Source organism: Pristis pectinata, chromosome 38, assembly GCF_009764475.1.
Source record: "Pristis pectinata isolate sPriPec2 chromosome 38, sPriPec2.1.pri, whole genome shotgun sequence".
NCBI lineage: Eukaryota > Metazoa > Chordata > Chondrichthyes > Rhinopristiformes > Pristidae > Pristis > Pristis pectinata.
In genome coordinates, this window is record NC_067441.1 from 13,504,377 (window position 1) to 13,527,884 (window position 23,508).

The window sequence follows — 23,508 nt, forward strand, 5'->3', positions numbered from 1 at the left end:
TAATTTATCGTCCGATCACAAATCATATCTGGGCTCTTCTTCACCGAGTTGCTGATGCCGCCGTGCACCTCCCGTCCTGGCACTTCACTCTGGCAGAAAGGGAAGGTGAATCCTCCCTGAAGATGCTTCGTGTTTGAAAGAACACATTCGGTATTCATTCTCGGCTCGAACTGTATAATATCCCTTGACTGTTCAAAAGTCTCGTTCACCAACGTGGAGATTCCGGGTATTGAACCCGGGACCACATACATGCAAAGCATGCGCTCTCCTTCTGAGTTACATCCCCGTCTACATGTTTCTACGTAAATACTTTCTGAGTCCCCTCCATTGAGCACAAAGCTTAGACATTGACAGCCAGAAAACAGAAGCAGGAGTGGACTATTCGGCCCGTCGAGCCTGCTCCGCCATTTAATCGGTTCATGGCTGATCACCTAAGGTCAGCCCCTGTTCCCGATCACTTCTTACACTCTTTGATGTTTTTATTGGAAATCTGTCTGAACCCTCCTCGATTTATTCTTCTATTGGGGAGAGACTGCGCGAGTAAGAAGGTGGTCCGTTTCTATCCGGTGGTCACAGCTTTGACTTCTAAATTTTAAATCAAGAGCAAACCAAATTCGTTTTATTTTAACATCGTCCATGCTAGTTTAAAACTTTGAGGTCGAGGCGCATAAAACAAATATTTCACCAAACATATGAAACTACGTCAGTCCCAAATAGAAACAAGAAACTGTGGAAATATTGACTCATGCTATTTAAATTAAAGCTTTAATGGTGGTTATCTTTCGTCAGATCAGGGCAGACCTAAACTGAATTACCATAAACCACCCCCCCATCACAAACAAGGACAATTAACTTTGCATTCGACAGTCGGGAATTACAGAAACCGTCGGGATAGTTTAAAGGTGTTGTTGTTTATTTTATTGTGACTGTAAACTGGAACATCGGCGCTCCTTGGTTCGTGAAATGACAGGAAAAATTCCCAATGATCTCAGTGAGGCAGCAACCAGCCGCCAGAGGGTAATCAGGGGCTGGGCCCTGTGCAACTGTGACATGCCGCCAGAGCGCACCGAGGGGCTGGGCCCTGCGTACCAGCCACACACTTCATGAAAGAGCAAACATTAATGACATTGGTACTTTGTAAGAGGATACATTGAATCCATGTTCCATGATTTGTGTATTGGTTTGATCGCAAAATGAATATAACAAAATACAGGTGCTGGTGCTGTTGTGCTTCCTGGAAAAGTGTTTTGTTTTTGTGAATGAACTGCATATTTTTTGAAATTCTCAACAGCAGGAAGCGCGGTGTTACCCAGCGGACGAATCTCCAACATCCCTGGGTGGGCTCGAACCACCAACGTTTCGGTTAACAGCCGAAAGCGTTGACCAGCTGTGCCACAGAGACAACGTGAAGGAAGCGGGAATAAATGGACCGTTACCGGGTCGGGGGGTGGGGGGGGGGTGATCTGGGACGGGTGCTGGAACCCGGCTTTTCACAATCTGCATCAATGATTTTGATCAGGGGGTCAAGGCCAATATAAAACAGAAAATGCTGGGAACACGTAGTCTGCAGGATTCGAACCTGCGTGGGAAAACCTCAATAGATTTCTAGTCCATCAGATTAACCACTCGGCCACGACCCGGATCCCAACAGCTTGGTAGAGAGAAAGGCATTTTCATTGGACGTGATCGGTGTGTCACAGGACGCACGGAGGCAGATAAACAGGACTGATCCTGAACTAAGATCAGAACCCGCTGGATTACTCAGTACGTCAGCCAGCGTCTGCGGAGGGAGAAGCAATGTTAACGTTTCAAGTCGATGACCTTTCACGCTGAACTCTGGCCGAGCAGTTGGATGCTGGGAATCTCACTCAGAGCAGGACAGGGCTTCCTAATCCCGCCATCGATTAGCGCGTTCAGTTGTTAAAGAAAGGTTGGTGTTTTGAACCCAGATTCTGGGCTGCTTCAGAGGGCAGTCACCAGGCAACCACATAGATGTTGGCTGGAGTCACATACAGTCCAGAGAGGGTGCAGCTGGCGGATTATCTTCCCCCAGCACTTGGGAGTCAGCCGGCGGGAAAGACTGAGGGTAAGAAAAGTTCTGGGCAGCACATCAGAGGTAGGACGTGACTGTACCGGGATGTGTGCAGAGGAGGTTCATCGGGATATCGCCTGGGCTGTGGCATTTTCATTCGATGAGACTGACTCTGCTGCCCTTGGTTTCCTTCCAACAAAGGAAGCCAAGGGTGGACCAGTTTGAGGTGAAAAATTAGTCGGATCATAGAACGTTGGAAGATGGGAAACGTTTCCACGCAGCAGAGGTACACAAACTGGAGGACGCAGAATTAGTCCCAGGAAGTGAGGCGATTCAGGTGGAGAGTCTACGTAAGGTCAACAGACACAGAATAAATGGGTAACGTGAAGAAGTGTTGAGGGGCAGAGGGATCCTGGGGAAAATGCGAGAAGGTCCCTGAAGGAAGGAGGATATGTCTGTCTGTGGGATAAGAAGGCGGATGGGAGACCTGCCTTTCTTGGCTGAAGTCACAGAATGGCAGAACAGGGAGTTATGCTGGAACTGTATAAACACAAGTCGGGCCACATGTGGAGCACTGTGTCACCACCCCACAGGGACACACGGTCATATCTGCATCCGAATTAGGAGCAGGAGTCTCCCTGAACCGCGCAAGCGCACTCCTTCATTCAGTCAGATTAGTCATGTTTTCATTAGATCCCCAACTCCACATTCTCTGTCTCCCTCTGCATGAAGTATACGCAAATCTCGGTTCCCATCTCCCGAAGAGAAAGCATATTCCACAGACTCTGGAACGACTGAGGAAATTACCCTCATGAATGACCGCATATTTTAGTCTCCATGAGTTGTAGATTCTCTCACATCTGGGGACCTTCGCTCCACTTCTGTTCTTTAAATACTCCCAAGGATTCGATATATTTCAACAAAGTATCTTCTTGACATTCGAGCTCCAGTTCTGTTGGAGCCAGCGCCGTCCTCACATTCCAACTCATAACCCCATACAGTGATGCCCAGAACAACATAGAGTCAGTTCATTACAGACCTACCCAACATTCTCACACAGTTGCAGGCTGTAAACTATATTATCTATCAATAGCGCAGAGTTCTATCAAAAATTTATGTTCTGAACTACATCGAGGCAGAGATAGTGTGGGTAGTCAGAACATCTTCCGCATCACATTTGCGTGAAAACTCGGACAGCAAGAATGTAGGTGAGGGCTAAAAGGATTATAGGGGATCTGCGGGATATTCTCATTCACACAGAAGTAGTTTGGAATCTGGGACGCTGTCAACCATTTAACTTTTATCCAGACGAGAAGGTGAATGGCCAAAACATATAAGGCTGTAGACCAATTGTTTTTCAATGGGAATAGTGCAGACGGATAATGAATGGTGTGCATGGACATGATGCGCCGAATGGCCTCTTTATGAGCTGCATGACTCTATGACTCTCGATGCACTGCTCCATCATAACCAGCATCATTCAAACTGACATTGCATTTAATGAATTTAAGTACCAGCAATGGTAGCCAAATATATTTTGAGCAATAAATGTGGATAATTATGAAGAGCGAGCGAATGTCACAATTTTGGAACAACAAGCAAGAAGGAGTATGAACCCCACACTGTCACACTGTACCAGAGACTGACAGGCTCAGACTGAACCCCACACTGTCACACTTTACCAGAGACTGACAGGTACAGAATGAACCCTACACTCTCACACTGTACCAGAGACTGACAGATACAGAATGAACCCCACCCTCTCATACTGTACCAGAGACTGCCATGTACAGAAATAATAAGATCGTCCCTTCCTATGCGCATTATGCTCTTCCTTCTCTTTATTTTACTCCCTGCCAGACTCAGCCTCCCTTTGAGAGTACTCCGTTTCTTGTTTACCTTGAATTCAATCACAAATATCTGTTGTCTCTTATTTTAGGGGGATGTATCACTCCATATCTTACTCTGTATCTCGCCATTTATATTTATGTTTGTGTGTGTTTGTACTACACATGCGTGTTTCTTACGTGTATTTATGTGCATCGGTGTGCCGAGTTTATGTGCGTTTGCGCAGGAATCTGTGTGTGAATTTGTGGTTTATGCGTGTCTGTGCATGTGGGTGTGTGTTATTTTCTTTACAAGTGCTTTCACATTTTGCGTCTGTGGCGCGCGCGCGTGTGTGTGTGTCTGTGTGTGTTTGTATCTGGTGGGGGTTGTATTGGCTGTGAGTTTCGGCACCAATATCTCGTTTGCCGTCTTTGCCTGTGCCACTGTCTGTGTGCGGTGACAATGGGTACCCAATTTGGTGGTGTGGCTGTTGCACGGGTCATTACAGGTGGTGCTACTGCGGATGGGTGTGGCAGGTGTGTGTGGCAACACGGGCGTTGTTCTGAGCGGGATTATGGTGGGTGCTCTGCAGAAGACAACACCGATACATAGGCGTTCCGTTCTACAAATATACAGCAGCAACAGCACATTTGAAATCTTTTTTTTCCCCTATGGAGCGAATTGGATGCTCAAGAAAGGTCACTGCAGACAATAGCGCCATAGGTGCCTGGCCCAGAATCCAGAGGTCGACGAACAAAACCTTCCTCTGCTCTTGTTCTCTCATTACCATAACGCGGAGCACGCACAGAAAATCACTTTCATTCACTCACTGTCAAAACTTCAGGCTGTTGCAAACTGGCTCCAGCCTTGCCCCCCCCCCCCCTTCTGGTAACATTCCCGCAGCGCCGCCACTGCGCCATCGGACCAACACTTCACCACAGGGATACCGGCGAAATGTTCACAGCGAGGAGACAAACAGCAGAATTTGACGTCTGTACGCACACTGAAATCTATACAGGGCAGAGAATATTTTTTAAACAACAGACTACTTTTCGGTTCAGTAGGTGATACATTTATCAATCGGGAGTTCCTGCACAATGGTCAAAATGTTTACCTCTCAGACACCCCATGAAATACAAAATTATGTGCATTGCATATTTCTAATACAGTATCGAATAGAGTAGTGAATATCGATACAAAATAAAACTGTAGATACCAGGGTACCGTAAGGAGAGAGGTCATGGTGAACAGGACCTGCCGTGTGTTGGATAGAGGGAGCGGTGTTTGAATTGTCACGAACCAGCAACAAAGGAAACACACTGAGCATGATTCAGTGTTAAAAACTATTTTATTAATCACTACTTATGATAATACGTAAAATAAAAGTAAAAATGTTAGTATGTTAGAATTCAAAAATGTTAAACTTTGAACGTTAACCTCAAAACTAAACTCGTCGTGTGTGTGTGTCTCAAAGTCCCAAACTCCAAGTTCCGGAATGGTTCTTAAAGTTCAGTTCCGCAAGCCATAAGGTGAAACACGAGCAAGGGCTTCTTCAACAACCACCATTGTCTGAAGATAAGACGTAGACGTAGAGAAACATAGAGAGAGTAAATACGAAATCCAAATGTTCCATGATGGAACCCCAGCGACACTTCAGTGTTTACTCGGTAGTGACTTCCACACCCCGAAAAGCATCCGAATCGTGGTCGTCCACACACAAATACCTGTTTCCTTCTACGGGTCAGCAACAAAGTGAACTCCACCGGATTACTTCCAACTTCCATACATGGATTTCAGTGGCAGCCACAGTTATTGTTTCTCATCCATCGATAGAGAAAACTAGCAGGCTGGTGTCTCTCTCCCTTCTCTCTCTCTTCTCTTCTTCTTCTTCTTCTGACCTCTTCAACAACGTCATTACGTCCTTTATCTTCTATTGACGTAAGCACGCCCCACACACACATACACACACACTCTCTATCTTAATGGGACATTCACTGAGTCCGTAACAGAATCTGTTACCATTTAATAAGACTGGAAGTCCGGTGAGTGATCATGATGGAGCTGAGGGACTGAAGGAATGAGGCACACAGATCTGACTGGGGAAATTGCAAGGGCAGAGGAGAAAGGTCAGCTTGTGTCTCTGGATTCAATGCTCACTGGGGAGAAATTTGTAGCATTTATTGAATAATAAGTTGTCAATACAATTGCATGAAAACTATTAATGGAGCCGATAACTGACAAAGATCAGTGTTGTGTGAGTGATGATACCGGCCGTACCTCCACAGGGACAATGCTGAAGTAATGCCGAGGACAGTGGTGTATGTGTGTGAAATCGTCCCTATATTTCCAACAGAGGCAATGGTGTTGTTGCATTATGTTTATTCAAGCGACTCTAAAAAAAAAAGTGCAATGGATTCGGTCCAACCGTTTCACTGGAGATTGACCCTGTGTATAAATTAGACCCCTTTGAAGAAGGTCACTTCCGGGTTTTCTGTCCGAGCTGAGGTTTCCGGAGCAATAGAAGTCGCAGCTCCTCACTGAAATGGTGTATCCTCTAATCTTGCGGATAGAAGCAATTTACTATTCTGTTCTTTGAGTCGTTGTAATTCTCGGTAACCCGTGCCTCAGCTGCAGTAGGTGGATTGAGGTCGAATTCCAATGTTAAGTGTGGTTTGTCTCGCTGTTTGTTTCCACAGTCCCCTATCCACTCCCTGGATTTCAAAGAATGGAATGGTACACAAGAGACTGTATATTCTGGGATCTGGAGCAAATCAGCAGGTGGAGCAGCTGGCAGAGCAGAATGTTCTGGTAGCGAGTGTCTGGGCTAGGGACAGGAATCAGATCATCAGCAGATAGTAATGGTTCTGAACAGTTCCATGTTGTAGAACCAAGCAGTTGTGGATTTCCTTTTAATAAATGAATATGCAATGACTGAATATGAGACATTACATGGAGAATTCAGTGAAATAATCACCGTCAGAGATGAATTTGTGCTTATTTGTTATCAATATTGTAAAATGTTGTTCCATTACACCGGTATCTGACATCGCCCCAGATTTCTGACTGCCGCACCGAACTGGCTGCTGCCTGTTGAAATCCCCTCCCCTGTATCCCTGTGATGCATCCAATGGGAGAAGAAACGTCCGTCCGTGAGATTGTATCAGACCGCACTGTATCTATTGGGATCAGCGGTGCTCCTCTTGTAAATCCAAACAGATTACAAATGATGCAATGTGAAACAAAAGCAGAAAATTCTGGAAGGCCTCAGCCCGGCAAGCAGCGTGTGTGGAAAGAGAAACTATATATCGGTTCGGGTCGGGGCCGTTCTCGGAACAGTTCTGCGGAAGATGCTCCGTCCCGACACCTTAACTGCTTTCTCTTTCCACAGATGATATTTGCCGGGCTAAGAGCCTCCATAATATCCTCATTTGTTCCGTCCTTCCGTTGATCTGTCGCGGACCGTGAGCACCGGGGAAGTTAGCGATTGGTACAGGGAACACCGTCGCCGTCCAGCGGCCGCGTTTATCCATTCCACTCACCACGGGGCGCAGACGGCGAGGGAAAAGCTGTTCCATCCCCTTTTGCCTCTGAGGAAATACAGACCCAGATGGTACATTTTTTTTGCTACCTGAAATGTCCGTCAACAGAAAGCCATCAGGAACCACCGTACGATGCAGCAACAAGGTCGAACTGTAATCGCATCTCGTCAGACTGGTTCCAGGACTGATCGGTAATTCCTCTACTTCCCTTTCTCTCTTTTTAAGTGAACGGTGGCGATTGAGATCCTGTCTCGAGGAAAGTGCGGTCTCTCCAAATGTATCACTCGATACCTGGTGGGAATGGCAGCGACCGTTCTCCTTCCTGGTCATTATCTCGGAACACCTGCTGAGGTGGACTGTTCTGATTTATTTTCCGCGATTGTTCCTCCGCATTACGCCCGTGTGCAGTCTCGGTGTATGGCTGATTTTTCCAAGCACCACTATCCGTCTGGCTAACGGTCGCTTTCACCGTTGATCGATTTGTGGCCATTTGTTGTGAGAAGCTGAAGACAAAATATTGCACAGAGGGAATGGCGGCTGTGGTTCTCGGGACAGAGCGTGTGCTGGGTTGTTTGGAGAGTGTCCCCTGGTACTTCACAATCCAGCATTCGTTCATAATTGATCATCCTCCCTGGGGTTGTGTCGGTGAACCAATCTTCCATACACTCCCTCCATGAGCGGCATTTGACATGTTTCACCGCATTTTAACCCCTTGTTCCCCTTTCTTTCTGATCTTGCTGTTCAATGTTCTGAAGGTCAGGGGGATTTTAACAGCTAGTAGAGTCCGCAGGGGGCTTCGGGGCCGCAGCAATGGAGAGAATGACAAGGACACGGGGATGGAGAATCGAAAGAAATCCATCGTTTTACTCTTCAGTATAACCAAGAGTTTCATACTGCCGTGCTTTACACAGGTGGGGTTTTATATCTATCAGCGAATTTCAAAGATTTGCTACTATCCTGTCACAGATCCCCGTTACGTCATAGGACAGCGGGAATGCTGCAGCTTCTCAGTTCCTGCACCAACACGTGTATTTACGTCGTGCTCAGAGCAAATTCCGAGAGGAGCTGAAGAACGCGGTGAGATACCCGCTGATACAGATTATGAGAATCATTAATTCATAGAAAGAAATTGCGTGAAGCGGTGTAATAAATTCTACTTACCAGCCCCCTACCCTTCATCCCCGACCCGGGAGAAAGTGGGAATTATGTTACCCGTTAATCCTCACGTTTTATGGATACACCATAGAGACATCCTTTCCGGCTGCATCACGGCGAGGTATGGCATCTGCTCTGCCCAAGACCGCAAGAATCAGCAGAGACTTACGAACACAGCTCAGTCCATCCTGATAACCAGACTCCACTCCATGGACTCCGCCTACACTTCGCGCTGCCTCGGTATAAGCAGCCAACATGTTCAAAGACCCCACACACCCCAGACATTCTTTCTTCTCCCTGTTCCTCTGGGCAGCAGATACAACAGATTTAAAACACGCACCGCCAGGATCAAGGCAGCATCTGCCCCACTGTTATCACACTATTGAGCCGACCTCTTATACGATGAAGGTGTACTTTTGAAATCACATTACACGTCGTCATTGCCCTTTCACCTTATTTTCCACTGTACTGCGTCTCCTTTGTAAATATAACAATATATTCTGCATTATTTTGTTGGTTTTCCCTAAATGTACTGATGTTCTAAAATGATCTGCATGGATGGCATGCAAAACAAAGTTTTTCACTGCTTCTTTGCACATGTGACAAAAATAAACCAATTATGAACAAAGCTCTAAACTGCCGTTTTCAACTGATCCCGACCTTGCCCCCGGCCTCACCATCCCCGAGATATCCCGTTTGCCTCAGACACCCTTGCCCTAGCCGGCTCTCGCCCTGACACCAGCTAGTTACCTCCGCTTTCCGGCTCTGACACAAATTCTATGACTCCCTAGAGTTATCCATGTTTACCTTTCTGTACCCGCTGCCTAATCCTTTGAATGCTTCCAGACTTTTAAGTCTCTCTCTACCTTCTGCCTCTCCTTTACATCGCCCGTTTTCCGCCTTCGCTCTCTGCCTGTCTGTCTCTAGCTTTCTGCCTGTTTGTCCGTCTCTCTGTCCGTCTGTCTGTTTGTCTGTCGATCTGACTGTCTGTAGTCTGTCTGTCTGTCCGTCCGTCCGTCTGTTACGCTCCCTCTCCCACTCTCACTCCATGACTGCCTTTTTCTCCTTCTCCTTCTCACCCCCCGTCTGTCCACATTCCGTGGCTTTCCCGGTTTCCCTTCACGTATCCGGATTCTGAGGCAATTTTTCTCCATGCTCTTCATTCAATGACATCTCGCGTATTTAGCGGTATTTGCAACTTACATCTGCAATCCTTGACTAAACTTTCATGAACAGGATTAATCTGATCTCCAAATGCTGATAAATCACTATTAAATCTCCCTGCAAGTTCCTCTGTTTCAGAGAAATAATTGCCCCACTATTTCAATACTTTCCACAGCTGGAATGTCCCAGAGCTGGAAATATCCCCATAAGTCTCTTCCTCCGTCACTACAATCTCAGCTGTTCTGTAATAAGATCATGGTCATAGAGTCATCGAGCAGAGAAGCAGTCCCTTCAGCACCCTGGGTCCACACTTCAATAATCAATATACTCCGATCCCATTTCATTTTCCCCACATTCCCAGCAACCGCTTCCCCGTATTCTACCACGCACCGACACACGATGAGCATTTTACGGTGCCAATTACTCTGCCGAACACAGGTCCTCTTCTACCTTGGAAATACTCTCGGGTGCAGTGGTCCTGGTTACTGCTGCAAATCAACAGATTATATGCACCCGACATCCACACGATGGGTCGAATTCCGTCCTTGCTGTGTTGCAAAACATTCTGGAAATATTGAGCAGGTCAGGCTGCATCTGTGGGAAGAGAAAGGGTGCGACAGTTTCAGATGAAACTCCCCTCAACATAACTGAAAAGGGGACACAAGATGCATAGAGGGATTTGACCTGAAATGTTAACTCCGTTTCCATTCCCATGGACGCGGCCCGGTGTACTCAGTATGTCAACATTTCTGTTTTATTTTATTTGTCCGCCATATGTTTTATTTTCACTTAATTTCAGAAATATAACGAGACCATTTGCTCCGGACCCGGATCTTGTGGCCCAGAGTGTGTGAGGAGCAATGAGATCGCCTCTCACTCACTGAACCCCCGAGAGTGTCGGCCCACGCTGCTGAACCTCTCCTCACAGGACAGACCAGGTGAACCTTTGCTGCACTCCCTCGGTCACAAGTGTGTACTTCCTCAGATCGGGGCCGGATCTGTACACAGGAAGCCGTGTTGATCTCCCTTCCTTAAAGGGAGGTGGAAGCAGAGTCAGTGAACAATTCTGAAGGCCAAAAGAGACACATGGTCAATCAGCAAGGGGGGGAAGGTCACCAGGATAGGGGGTAATGTGGAGGTCAGTATTCAATCAGATTAACCGTTATTTTCCTGAATGGCGGAACAGACGCGAGTGGCAGAGTGGCCTACTTCTGCTCCTGATTCGCATGTCCGTATATTCCAGGTGCCGTATCACCAGGGGCCTGCTATAATTCCAGTGAGACGTGCTTGCTCCGATATCCAAACCCTCTGCAATAAGATCAACACATCATTTGCCTTCCCATTTGCTCGCCGACCCTGCATGTTAATGTTCAGTGTTTTGTGTACAAGGACACCCGGATTCCTCAGAACACCAACAGATTTCAATCGCTCACCATTAAATAATATCCCTTTTCTGAGCAGCATACCACCATTTCGACATTACATCCCACCCGTCATGTCCTCACCCATTCCTTTCGCTAACAATATCCACGTCCGCATTGTTACGGACTCAGTGAAAGTCCCTTTAAGATAGACAGTGTGTGTGTATGTGTGTGTGGGGCGTGCTTACGTCAATGGAAGATAAAGGACGTAATGACGTTGTTGAAGAAGTCAGTAGAAGGAGAGAGAGAGAGAAGGGAGAGAGACACCAGCCTGCTAGTTTTCTCTATCGATGGATGAGAGACAATAACTGTGTTTGCCACTGAAATCCATGTATGGAAGTTGGAAGTAATCCGGTGGAGTTCACTCTATTGCTGACCTGTAGAAGGAAACAGGTATTTGTGTGCGGACGACCACGATTCGAATGCTTTTCGGGGTGAGGAAGTCACTACCGAGTAAATACTGGAGTGTCGTTTGGGTTCCATCGTGGAACATTTGGATTTCGTATTTACTCTCTCTATGTTTCACTACGTCTACGTCTTATCTTCAGACAACGGTGGTTGTTGAAGAAGCCCTTGCTCATGTTTCACCTTATGGCTTGCGGAACTGAACTTTAAGAACCATTGCGGAACTGGGAGTTTTGGACTTTGCCACACATACACAAGACGAGTTTAGTTTTGTGGTTAACGTTCGAGGTTTAACATTTTTGAATTCTAACATACTAACATTTTTACTTTTATTTTACGTATTATCATAAGTAGTAATTAATAAAAATAGTTTTTAACACTGAATCATGCTCAGTGTGTTTTTTTTGTTGCTGGTTCGTAACAGCATCCTGTTCACAACCTGCATTGACACCTAGTTTTGTGCCATCAGCAAACCTGGATATATTGTCCGTGCAGCTGCTGTAAATCTGAAGCAAGAACAGCAAATGCTGAGCAGGCAGCATCCATGAAAAGACAAAGAAAGGTAACATTTTATGTTGAAGATCCTCCACTTTCCGATCTGAAACGTTTATTCTGTTTCTCTCTCCACAGATGATGCCCTACTTGCTGATGTTTTCCACTATTTTACCGTTTTATATGGTCCGTGTCTGCCTAATCCAAACCACTTATGCAAATCGTGGAAAGCCGGGTCTCAGCACCGGGTCTCTGGTCACCGCCTCCCAACCCGGGAACGGCCCATTTATTCCCGCTTCCGTCAGGGTGTCTCTGTGGGCAATCGGTCAGCGTGTTCGTCTGTTAATCGAAAGGTTGGTTGTTCGAGCCCACTCAGGGACGCTGGCGATATGGCAGCTTTTGCTGTACGTGTCATTGTCAGCTGGGTAACACTGGGCTGTCCGGAGGCGGCTGCTGCCTCACTGGGCTTAGTGGGAACCCTCCCTGTGGGGTCTCACGTCCGGAGCCCCGATGTTCTGCTTCCCTTTAACCCGAATGTACGACTTTTATAAAACAATGTACTTGGAACTAATCCGACTGTGTTTTGAGCTTCCTGATTTGCCGGGTCTGATATTGTATCTTCTTTTGCCATTGGACCTGTGATGAGTGAGTTTGAGTCTGAACGGATCGGATGACACGTCAGTGACCTGAAACGTTAACTGGAAATTTCTCCCACCCAAGCTGCCAAACCTTCTGAGTGTTTCCGCCGTTCCCTGTTGTCACCATCGAGGACGTAAGATCAGTCTACCGGAGAGTGAACACGAAGAAAGCATCTGGCCCAGATGGTATCCCTGGTCGTGTGCTCAGATCGTGTGCTGATCAGCTGGCGGGAGTATTTGCAGACACATTTAACCTTTCCCTGCTTCAATCGCAGGTTCGCACCTGTTTTAAGAAGACCACTATCATACCGGTACCGAAGAAAAAAAAGGTAACATGCCTTAATGACTAACTACCAATGGCTCTGACATTCACCATCATGGTGGTTTGAGCGGCTGGTCGTGGCACGCATCAATTCCAGCCTCCCAGACAAACTGCAATTCGTCTCTCGCCGAAACAGGTGTACAGCGAATGCCATTTCTATGGCCCTTGAGCATCGGGAGAGTAAAGATTCCTACGTCAGACCATTGTTTATTGACTACAGCTCTGCTTTCAAACTATAAATCCAAGCAAACTCATCACCAAGCTCCGAGACCTGGGACTCAACACCTCCCTCTGTAACTGTAACCTTGACTTTCTGACCAACAGTCCGCAATCTGTGAGGATAGGCAGCAATACCTCCGGTACGATTATTCGCAACACTGGTGCCCCACAAGGCTGCGTCCTCAGTCCTCTACTCTACTCCATATATACTCATGACTGTATGGCCAGTTTATGTTCTAACTCCATTTACAAGTTTGCAGATGATACCACCGTACAAGGCCGTATCTCAAATAACAATGAGTCGCGGAACAAGAAGGAGATAGAGAACTTAGTTACATGATATCAAGACAACAACCTTTCCCTTAATGTCAACAAATCAAAAGAGCTGGGCATTGACTTCAGGAAAGGGGGTGGTGTACATGCACCCGTATGTATCAATGGTGCTGAGGTCAAGAGGGTTGAGAGCTTCAGGTTCCTGGTGGTGAACATCGCCAACAGCCTGTGCTGGCCAAATCACGTAGATACCACGGCCGAAAAAGCTCACCAGCGCCTCTCCTTCCTCAGGAGGCTAAATAACTTCGGTATGTCCCCTTTGGTACTCACCAGCTTTTATCAAAGTACCATAGAAATCATCCTATCTGGATGCATCACAGCTTGGTATGGCAACTGCTCTTCCCAGGACCGCAATAAACTGAAGAGAGTTGTGGACACAGCCCAGCGCGTCAAGGAAACTAGCCTCCCCTCCATGGTCTCTGTCTATACCTCTCGCTGCCTTGGTGAAGCAGCCAGAATAATCAAAGACCCCACCCACCTGGGTCATTCTATCTTCTCTCCTCTCCCATCAGGCAGAAGATACAGGAGCCTGAAGACACATACCACCAGCCTCAAGGACAGCTTCTATTCCACTGTGATAAGACTATTGAAGAGTTTCTTTATACATTGAGATAGGCTCTTGGCCTCACAATCTACCTTGTTCTGACCTTGCACCTAATTGTCTACCTGCACTGCACTTCCTCTATTGCTGATGCACGTTATTCTGTTCTGTTATTGTTTTTTATCTGTACTACCTCAATGCACTCTGTAACTGAACTGTGTAATGAATTGACCTGTACGATTGATATGCAAGACAAGCTGTTCACTGTACCTCGGTACAAATGACAGTAACAAACCGATAACAATAGCAATACCAAGAAGAGAATATAAATATTTCAGACACAAAAATCATCGAGTGGCCATGTCCTTTGAACTAACCGACTTGCCGGCTCTAATTTAGGAAATGTCTTTGATTCCATTTGCCCATTTGCTTTTTGGTGTATCATTGTTATTTCAGTTTGTGTAAATGATTTCATCTCACGAAGCTTATCACGGCGTGTGGGGAGAGAGCGGAACAGGGGATTCAACCATAATGAACCCATGACGGTGCTGAATGGTAGAGCAGGCTGGAGGGACCGAATAGCCTGCACCAGCTCTTATTCTCTCTCTTTAAATGTCTCTGTTATGTGTTCAGCGGTAGAGAGACGGGAGGTAACTTCTAAAGTTGCTCATTTGTATGGGGGATGTAGCTCAGTGGGAGAGCGCATGCTTCGCATGTATGAGGTCCCGGGTTCAATCCCCGGCATCTCTACGCTGGTGACCGTGAATTTTGACAAGTGCAGGGAATCTCCTGGAGACGCTGTGAAATCGGGAGTCTCTGAGAAAAGACAGAGAGAAAATACCTCCAATATTGCACACACACTTGATGCTTCAGTCTCACGTCACCTGCACACAGCACTGCCACCGGTCAGTTTTACCGACAGCCGTCTGCATCAAAGATGCTCTCTTGGCCATGGAACGTTTCCGTTACCACAAACAACAGCATTGCAGAAAGTGAGTAAAATAAATAATGTAACACTCATTACTGATATGTCGGGATCGAAGTATCCGACCAGGTCGCGCACAGAGATAATAACGGTTTGTGTCAGAAAGTAAGAAACATGCAGTGGAGAAATAAAAATATGTAAGAGAGAAAGAAGTGAATAAGTAAAGAAAGGAAGAGAAGTCAGCAAGGGAAAGAGTAGGGGAGAAAATGAGAAATAAAAAGAACAAAGGGAATGAGCAACATCCGCAGCAGAGCAACATTACACGATATTTCCCCAACAGCAGAGTGGCCATGCGGGAGCGTGCTGGGCCCATAACTCGGAGGTCGATGGATCGAAACCATCCCCTGCTATTTGTCTTCGTGTTGACAACGGTTCTCCAACCGCGAAATTTACAGCGGGGGGAATCTGAATTTACACACACACACACACACACAGTGCACTGGGAACAGATCAGGGATAAAAATGAGAATGTTCTCGTGGACCACAGGACGTGACAGGGCAAAGGAGTGGGTGCGGGGGACATTCGCCAGGGTGTTGCCTCGAATGGAGCTCTTCATTTTTGTGCAGAAACTGGACCGACTGGGTTAATGATCCTCGGAGTATGGAGGCTGCGGGGGTGTACAAAATGATGGGAGAGATAGAAGGTAACTTTTCTCCGTAGCAGCGGTGTCTAAACTAGAGGGTAACGGAGTAAGAACCACGAAGGGGATGGTTGGAATCATCCCGGGAGAACAGCTTTGCCGATATCCGTCACTCCCCAGCCAGGTCAGTACACTGGACCCTGCGGCACCCAGCTGCTCCCCATCTGTCACAGTCTGCTGCCGCCGTGTTGCTCTGGGAATTATTGCAACCATTAAATCCCGGTAAAGAGATTGTTGCATTTTCGGTAAGGGCCTACAAACATGAGAAAGAATGAAAATCCGCACCTGATATCTTTGCAAAGTCAACAGTTCCGTTTCACAAAGAGACAGAGTGAGCTACTGGCTCTTCAACACGGACGGAAGTCTGACATTCATTTGACCACGTCAATAGGACCGAGAAGTCAATGCGACTTCAATATTGGATAAAATGACCTACCCAGATGTAGGTGAAAACATTGTGTGGTACAAAATACCTTACAGGGGAAATAATAAGTTCCTTGCGTCATCCTCGTCTGCAGGTCAGACGCTGTCCGCTGTTCGTTACATTGAAGTCTGACACAAAGAACAGCCCGGAGACAAAGATGATAGATAGATAGATAGATAGATAGATAGATAGATAGATAGATAGATAGATAGATAGATAGATAGATAGATAGATAGATAGATAGATAGATAGATAGATAGATAGATAGATAGATAGATAGATAGATAGATAGATAGATAGATAGATAGATAGATAGATAGATAGATAGATAGATAGATAGATAGATAGATAGATAGATAGATAGATAGATAGATAGATAGATAGATAGAGGGGGAGAGAGAGAGCGAGAGAGAGAGAGAAGGCGGTGGAGACACAGAGGAAGATGAACTGGATGTCCGACAGCAGGACCGTGGAAAGAGGGTCCAATAAATAATGTTAAACACGTTCGTTAACGAAATGTCGGGAACGGGTATCCAACTGGGTCGGAGCACATAAAGAACAGGGATAGTTACCGGGTGGGCAGGAGGTTAGGAACAAAGAAAGGAAGGCAGAGAGACAGGGGAAGAGAGACAGAAGGAAAATAGGTCAGGAAGGAAAGAGAAGTCAGCAAAGGAAACAATATGATGTCGGTAAAGAAAATGACAAAGAAAGCTGAGGGAAGGGAATGAGCGACATGCACAACGACATTCAAAAGGTGAGATAATGCTGAGCCACAGCAGAGTGGCGCAGCGGGAGGGTGCTGAGCCCATAACCCAGAGATAGTTTGATCGAAACCTCCTTCTGGCATTTATTAATACAATTCACTACCCACCAATTTGCCGCTATTCTATGCAAGAATGATTGTAACTTCTTTCACACATACGCACTGTAAATATGGGCAAGGAAATGGTGGGTCCGGTCATATAAAAAATAGGGATATTCCCGGTGACCACAGGGATAATCAGCAGGATGTTGTAAGAGGTGGAGCGTTTCGGTAATGAGCAGAGACTGGATAGACTGGGGATATTTTCCATGGAGCAGAGGAGGGAAACGGGAGAGTTATCTCACATTATCAAAGGGGTTGATAGCAGGAAACTTTTCCTCATTGCAGAGGAGTCTAAAACGAGAGAACATCAGAGGAAGAACTTCCTGACAGAGAGGGTGGTTGCAATCTGGAGCCCACCACCTGAGTGGGTGCCGGAGGCTGGCGCTTTCGCGGTGTTTGACAAGTATCCAGAAGAGCCCTGGAATCGCCAAGGCACTGCAGGCAACATATTAACTGCTGGGAAGTAAAATTAGTCTAGATTGGTACTTTATGGTCAGCATGGACATGATGAACCGAAGGGCCTCTTTCTGTGATACATGAACCCGTGAATCTATATTACATATGTCACTGCAGAAGAGCGGGTAACTGTCGGAACGGAGGTGGAGTGAGAGGAGAAATCCCACAGGGTGAACACAGAGAGCGGAGGGGGTGAACAGAATGACGTCACTCAGTGTGAACACATAATCTAGGACGTTGGGATGTGTCCTCGTTTGTTGTGGGAATCTGCACAAAGTGAGAGCAGGAGGTTGCACTAATCTGTTCATCGATTTTCCGGAAAATGTTGGTTCCGAAATTCCATCCCTGGTCCACTGACCAGCTCACAGTGAATAATATTTCATGAAATGTGGATGAGATCTCTGTTACACTCAACAAGAACGAAAACATTAAATGAATTTAAGAAGTTGTGCGCGATCTTGCCGGAGAAGGTCATTCGGCCCCTTTGGTTCTGCACGTCGCTTTTCTCAAGAGGTTCATTCCCAGACGTTTAGGTGTCTGAATTTAAAAAACAACCTCTATGACCCGCGATGGCCAGAAATCGAACCCAGGTCAACTGCTTGGAAGGCAGTTGTGCTCACCACTATACCACCATCACTACACTGATGTGCAGCCGATTCGGGTCCTGGAAACTGTGTAAACTGACTCTCTGACTCAGTCACCAGTTCCCGAGCTGCTTTCTGACAGATGAAAACAAAACACACGGCTTGTAATCCCGGTCACAATCGGAAGCAGTAACACCGAATCCCCGTCGGGGAACTGAAACCCGCTCTCCCGCGGCACAGGCGGTTATTAAAATGTCCCACCAGGCAGAGTTATAAACTCTCGCTTGCCGGTTCAGGTACAGAGCCTCGGCGGGGCAGAGCGCAAGTCGTGGATCTGAGCCGGCAATCGATGGTGTCGGTAAGTAATGAAACAGACTGCACAGAATTTTCTCGCCATCAAAGGTTGTGCGAACGTGTACCGTGTAATTGGGACATCATTGGCACCTGTGCACCGGTGAGCAATGGGCGCACCTCAGCCCAGGAGAACAGCTCCACCAAAGAACAGGTTATTGGTACCATCTGCTGTAAGTACAGAGGGGACGCTTCTTTCCCTGTCTTCCTTGTGTCAATAATTCAACGCAGGCCAATTTAAACACTAATCCTGTTTTGCCCTGAAGTTATATCCCCGTGATCTGTCTGAAAGGCTGTTACACGGGATCCGGCCTCTCAATGTTAGTGGAGGTAAGACATTAGACTGCAGTCCTTCCACACAGAGCCTTTGCGTCAGCTGCTCCAAACTTCCGGGCATCGCTCAGCGCGTACTCCTGAAGCCTGAAATGTGCCAGTCAGCAGCATTCCCTTTCGGACCTCTCATCCTACTGGGAGAACAACGTGTGTCGTGCAGACCAAAGGGCATCGTTCACCGGGCTGATGATATTCCAGCACTACATGATGTCTGTCTGCGTGTGTCGGTGGGAACAGCCCGCAGATCAGAGGATTCTCTGTTACGCAGCTACTCTGGAAGAACCTCGGGACGGACTTTTGCTTCCTTTTGCCGATCTTCCTGACAAACTCACAGTCCACGAGGAGTTGGACGATCGTCTCATTGGCACCGCAGTCGTCCCGGGGGCAGCGAGGATTGGAAGTGAGACTCCAGTCTTGCAGGTTCGGTCTGATGGGATTGATCCCGCTCACTGCCAGCCAAACAGGTCTTGGTATTGGTTGGCGTTGGTTTTAGTTTGTTATTGTCAACATGGACCGAGATACAGCGAAAAGCTTCTTTGCATGCATTCCCGGCAGATCACGCCATGTATAACTGCATCAAGGTTGTTAAAAAAACAGAAAGGAGAATAGAGGGTTACAGTTACAGAGAAGGTAACGAAATAAAGTGCAACAGTGATGATATTGAGTGGACCGACTGAGAGCTTTAAACTTGGGTCAAGACTTTAATTTTTATCTGGCATAAGAACCTACGAGTACCCTCACTATCGGGTGATTATCAACCAGCATTTCAAGGACCAGTTTAGTTCACTACTTTAAGCTCTGCGGGAAGGTCCAGCTGTAAATAATCACTATTTCGAGTGGTGGGTCCCTCCTTCCAATCAAGGAGAAGATGCTCCCAACTAACTAAGCAGTTTAAACACAGTTTATTTTTAAGTGAGGCACGTTTAAGACCAATAAGCAATTCTTAACAAGACTTCTAACTTACAAAGGATTCCCAAACACAAGTACAATTCTTCCAAGCTAAAGAGTCATACCAACAAGTTGCAGACGTAATACTTTGTAATACTGTATTACTTTCTGATCAAAGAGCAGATCGGTGGTTGGAGCTGGTGGCCAATTTATGCAAATATTCGTGCATTCTGGGTAATTTTACACAGCAGAAATTACGATTTTCTCCCTATTAATTGGTTCGGAAAAAATGAAAGGAGATTATTATTATTATAACGTATTCCATCCAGTTTTGGGCTCCATGAATAGCCGAGGAGAGGGTCGCGGCACACCGTGTGTTAAAGGTGTTTTGTTGTAGATGGAGAGCTGCGCAGCGGGAGGTCAGAGGTCAGACGATACTTTTAAGGATCATTTCTATAGTCTATGACTCGAGAAATCGTGTATCACCGGCGCCGTCTTCCGGTTCATCTGGGGATCCAAGAGGGAGCGGGTCCGACGGGCCACCATGCACAAGTCCCTGGATTATGTGGGTAAAGATGTCCCCAATGTCTCCCTCATCCTGTCTCCCTCATCAGGCTGAGCGTGGAACCCAAGTATGTGGGCACCAAGTGTCACTACGGAACGAGGTTCCACCTGTCCCTGCTGTTGAGAAAGATAGACTTGGTCCCGTGTCCACAAGGCGTCCCAGTCATCTGGACGCTGCCGCACTACCTGTCTTTCGTGGAAAAGTTCTACCAGACTAACACCTCGCTTGGCTGGTGGTGAGAGGAGCCCTCCCAGTCAGATCCTTCCTGTATAGTTGGAACCTCACTCCTCGCGCGCGCTGCCTCCGGGAGGACTGCGATGGGAGCGAGACAGTCGTCCACCTCTTTGCGGGCTGTGGGTTTGCGAGGAGGGTGTGGATAATGATGCAAGGGTCCTTGTCACGTTTCATCCCCAGCAGCTGCGTAACAGAGGATTCTCTGATCTACAGGCTGTTACCGGGGACACACACAGAGACGGAAATAAACTGCTGCTGGAGGGTCATCAGCTCGGTGAAAGTCGCCCTTTGGTCTGCCCGAAACTTGTTGGACGTCCAGCACTGCGAGATGTCCGTAGGGGAATGCTGCCGATTGGCACATTCCAGGCTGCAGGAGTACGTGCTGAGGGACGCACTGAAGCTGGGCTCAGCCAACGCAAAGGCTTAGTGGGGAAGGACTGCAGTTTAGGGTTCTTCTGCCACTGGATAGGGAGAGGCGGGGTCAGGCGAGAAAGCCCCTAAATATTGTAAATAAGGGACCGAGTAGCCCCCAGGGAGCTACGGTGCTTTGTTTTTAATATAAAAAGGTAAAACTAATGAATGATCTGTCCAATAATGTAAAGGCTTGTAATGTTTCATAATTGTACATAGTTTGTCTTTTATTATGAATAAAGTTTGTTTTGTTTAAAACAAAGTTCGGTCAAGCAGCCGCGAGGAGGGACTGTGGCGTTCTCTCCTGAGCGCGAAGCAGTTAGCAAGCTTTGTTTTATACAACGGTTTGCGGGCATTGATGACCAATCCCTTCTCCCACTGCGGGAGTTGTGGAGGGAGGAGGATCTGTCTGAGTGGTTGACCTTTATCTTGGGGAAAGAAAGAGAAGTGATATATTCTGAGGTCGTGTTTTATTTCTGTTCTACGTAAACCTATTTATTTAAATACACCTTGAGTGGGGAAAGTCGTTCCTGGATCTATCTGGTGCAATGTGCTCTCAGGGATGCTCTACCTGGCGCAGGGGTGGCCCTTATCCCGGCTCCTCCACTTCGGTAATCATCCGAGCTGTCTTCCAGTTCATCTGGGAGTCCGTGATTGAGCGAGTCCGACGGTTCAGTATGCACAAGTCCTCAGAGAATGGGAGCAAAAGTGTACCCAAGGCTGCCCTCGTCCTGATGACCACCTTCGTGTACGGCTGCATCAGGCTGTGTGTAGAACCAAAGTCCATGGGCACAAAGTGTCGCTACGTGATGAGCTTCTACCTGACCCTGGGATATCTCTGGCCCCATTCCCGTGATATGTCCCAGTCAGCTGGACGTTGCCGCATTACCTGTCCTTTGTGCAAGAATTCTTCCAAGCAAACGCCTCTGAGCACGTCCATCAGGCAGTCAGCACGAACGTCGGGCAGACACTGTGGGACAAGGATCCGATGAATAATGTCTGGTGGTTCCCTGAGAAAACGGCCCAAAACATCTGGCAACATGGGTCTTTGCCAGAAATCACCAACAAGCTCCGAGACCTCACATGGCTGCCGGTGAGAGGGGCCGTCATAGTCAGGTACGTCCTGTACAGAGGGAAGATCATCGCCGACGCACGCTGTCCTCGGGGCGGCTGCAGTGGGGAAGAGACGGTCACCCATCTCTTTGCAGACTGTTGGTTTGCTGACATTGAAATGTTGAATCACCTCAGGGGGCTACATGAGTGGCAATGGGTTCATAGTTGTAAACTATACAGTAACATTACTGGATGCATTGATCATGAATGCAAATAGAGTAAAAATGATGAATAAAACAAGTGAGAAGAGAAATTGTGCAGAAAACATTTCGGTGTCTGAAACCACGAGGATGTTTTGAGCCGTTTACTCCTGAGCGGGAAGCTGTCTGTCCGCGTTGCTTGATATAAGTACTTAGAGACATTGAGGACTGTTCCGTTCTCCATTTACAGGGGGTGGCGCAGGGTAAAAAAAACGCTGTCTGACTGGCTGTCCTGCTGTCACTTAACAACAGATACAATGATGCTTGTTCATGTTTCCAAATGTCAGTTGCTAGTATTTGTTGACATGGAGATGGATCTCTGTACAGATCAGGACCGGTCCAACGCAGCTTTCCAACCGCTCCATCCTGCTCTTTCCCGACAGGAAACACTCCAATAGCCTCATTACTGATGTGTGAGGTTTATTCTTTGGGTCCACAGTGTGTGAGGAGCAATGTGATCACTTTTATTCACTGAATTCCAGAGATTGTCGGCCCACGCTACTGAACCTTCCTCACAGGACAGACCCGGTAAACCACTGCTGCACCCCATCGGACACAGGTGTATCCTTCCTCAGGTAGGGGCCGCACCTGCACACAGGAGGCCGGGAGTCTTTGAATCTCCCTTCCTCAAAGGGCGGTGGAAGCAGAGTCTGTCAATATTTTAAAGGGAAAGTTGCTTAAATGGTTAATCAGCAGGGTGTGAAAGGTCACCGGCGGAGGCGGGGATCCAATGAGATCGGCCGTGGTCTCAAGGAATACAGGAGCTGACCGGAGGGGCAGAGTGGCATACTCCTGCTCCTGATTAGTATGTCCCAACATTATGGTCCCGTCTCACCAGGGCCCTGTGTAATTCCAATGAGACGTGTTTGCACAGATACCAAAACTCTCTGAAATAAAGTCTGACTTACCCTTTGCAGTCCTGCTTGCTCACCGACCCTGTATGTTAATGGTCAGTGTTTTGTGTACAAGGACACCCGGGATCCTCAGGACATCAGTACCTTTTGATCGTGCACCATTAAATTAAATCCTGTTTCTGAAGCACCTCACAATGGTCCACATTACTTCCCATCCGCCGTGCCGTCGCCCATTTCCTTCGCCTGACGATATCTCCCTGAGCGCCTCTCCACATCATCTTCACAACCTGCACTAAGACCCGGTTTTTTGTCATCAACAAACCTGGATATATTGTCCGTAAAAGTCAAACAGACTGCAGATACTGGAAATCTGAATCAAGAACATAAAATGCTGAAACACTCAGCAGGTCGGGCAGCAACTGTGGAGAAGGAAACAGAGTTAAAGTTTTATGTCGAAGACCCTTCATCTGGAGACCAGAAAAGTTGCCATTGTTTCTCTCTCTACAGATGCTGCGC

The 23,508-nt window shown here is 47.1% G+C and overlaps 3 non-coding genes and 2 pseudogenes across 3 annotated transcripts; 4 read left to right on the forward strand and 1 right to left on the reverse strand.

Moving 5' to 3' along the window:
- Window positions 1-1,328: 1,328 nt before the first annotated feature.
- On the reverse strand, window positions 1,329-1,402 carry trnan-guu (transfer RNA asparagine (anticodon GUU)). The gene has a single exon. It is a non-coding gene; the product is annotated as a tRNA-Asn (tRNA).
- Window positions 1,403-14,766: 13,364 nt separating this feature from the next.
- On the forward strand, window positions 14,767-14,838 carry trnaa-cgc (transfer RNA alanine (anticodon CGC)). The gene has a single exon. It is a non-coding gene; the product is annotated as a tRNA-Ala (tRNA).
- Window positions 14,839-20,043: 5,205 nt separating this feature from the next.
- On the forward strand, window positions 20,044-20,127 carry LOC127587111 (uncharacterized; annotated as a pseudogene).
- Window positions 20,128-21,034: 907 nt separating this feature from the next.
- LOC127587117 (small nucleolar RNA U3) lies at window positions 21,035-21,243 on the forward strand. Its single transcript, XR_007958747.1, has one exon. It is a non-coding gene; the product is annotated as a small nucleolar RNA U3 (small nucleolar RNA).
- An 863-nt stretch (window positions 21,244-22,106) lies between these two features.
- On the forward strand, window positions 22,107-22,366 carry LOC127587109 (uncharacterized; annotated as a pseudogene).
- The last annotated feature ends 1,142 nt before the right edge of the window (window positions 22,367-23,508 follow it).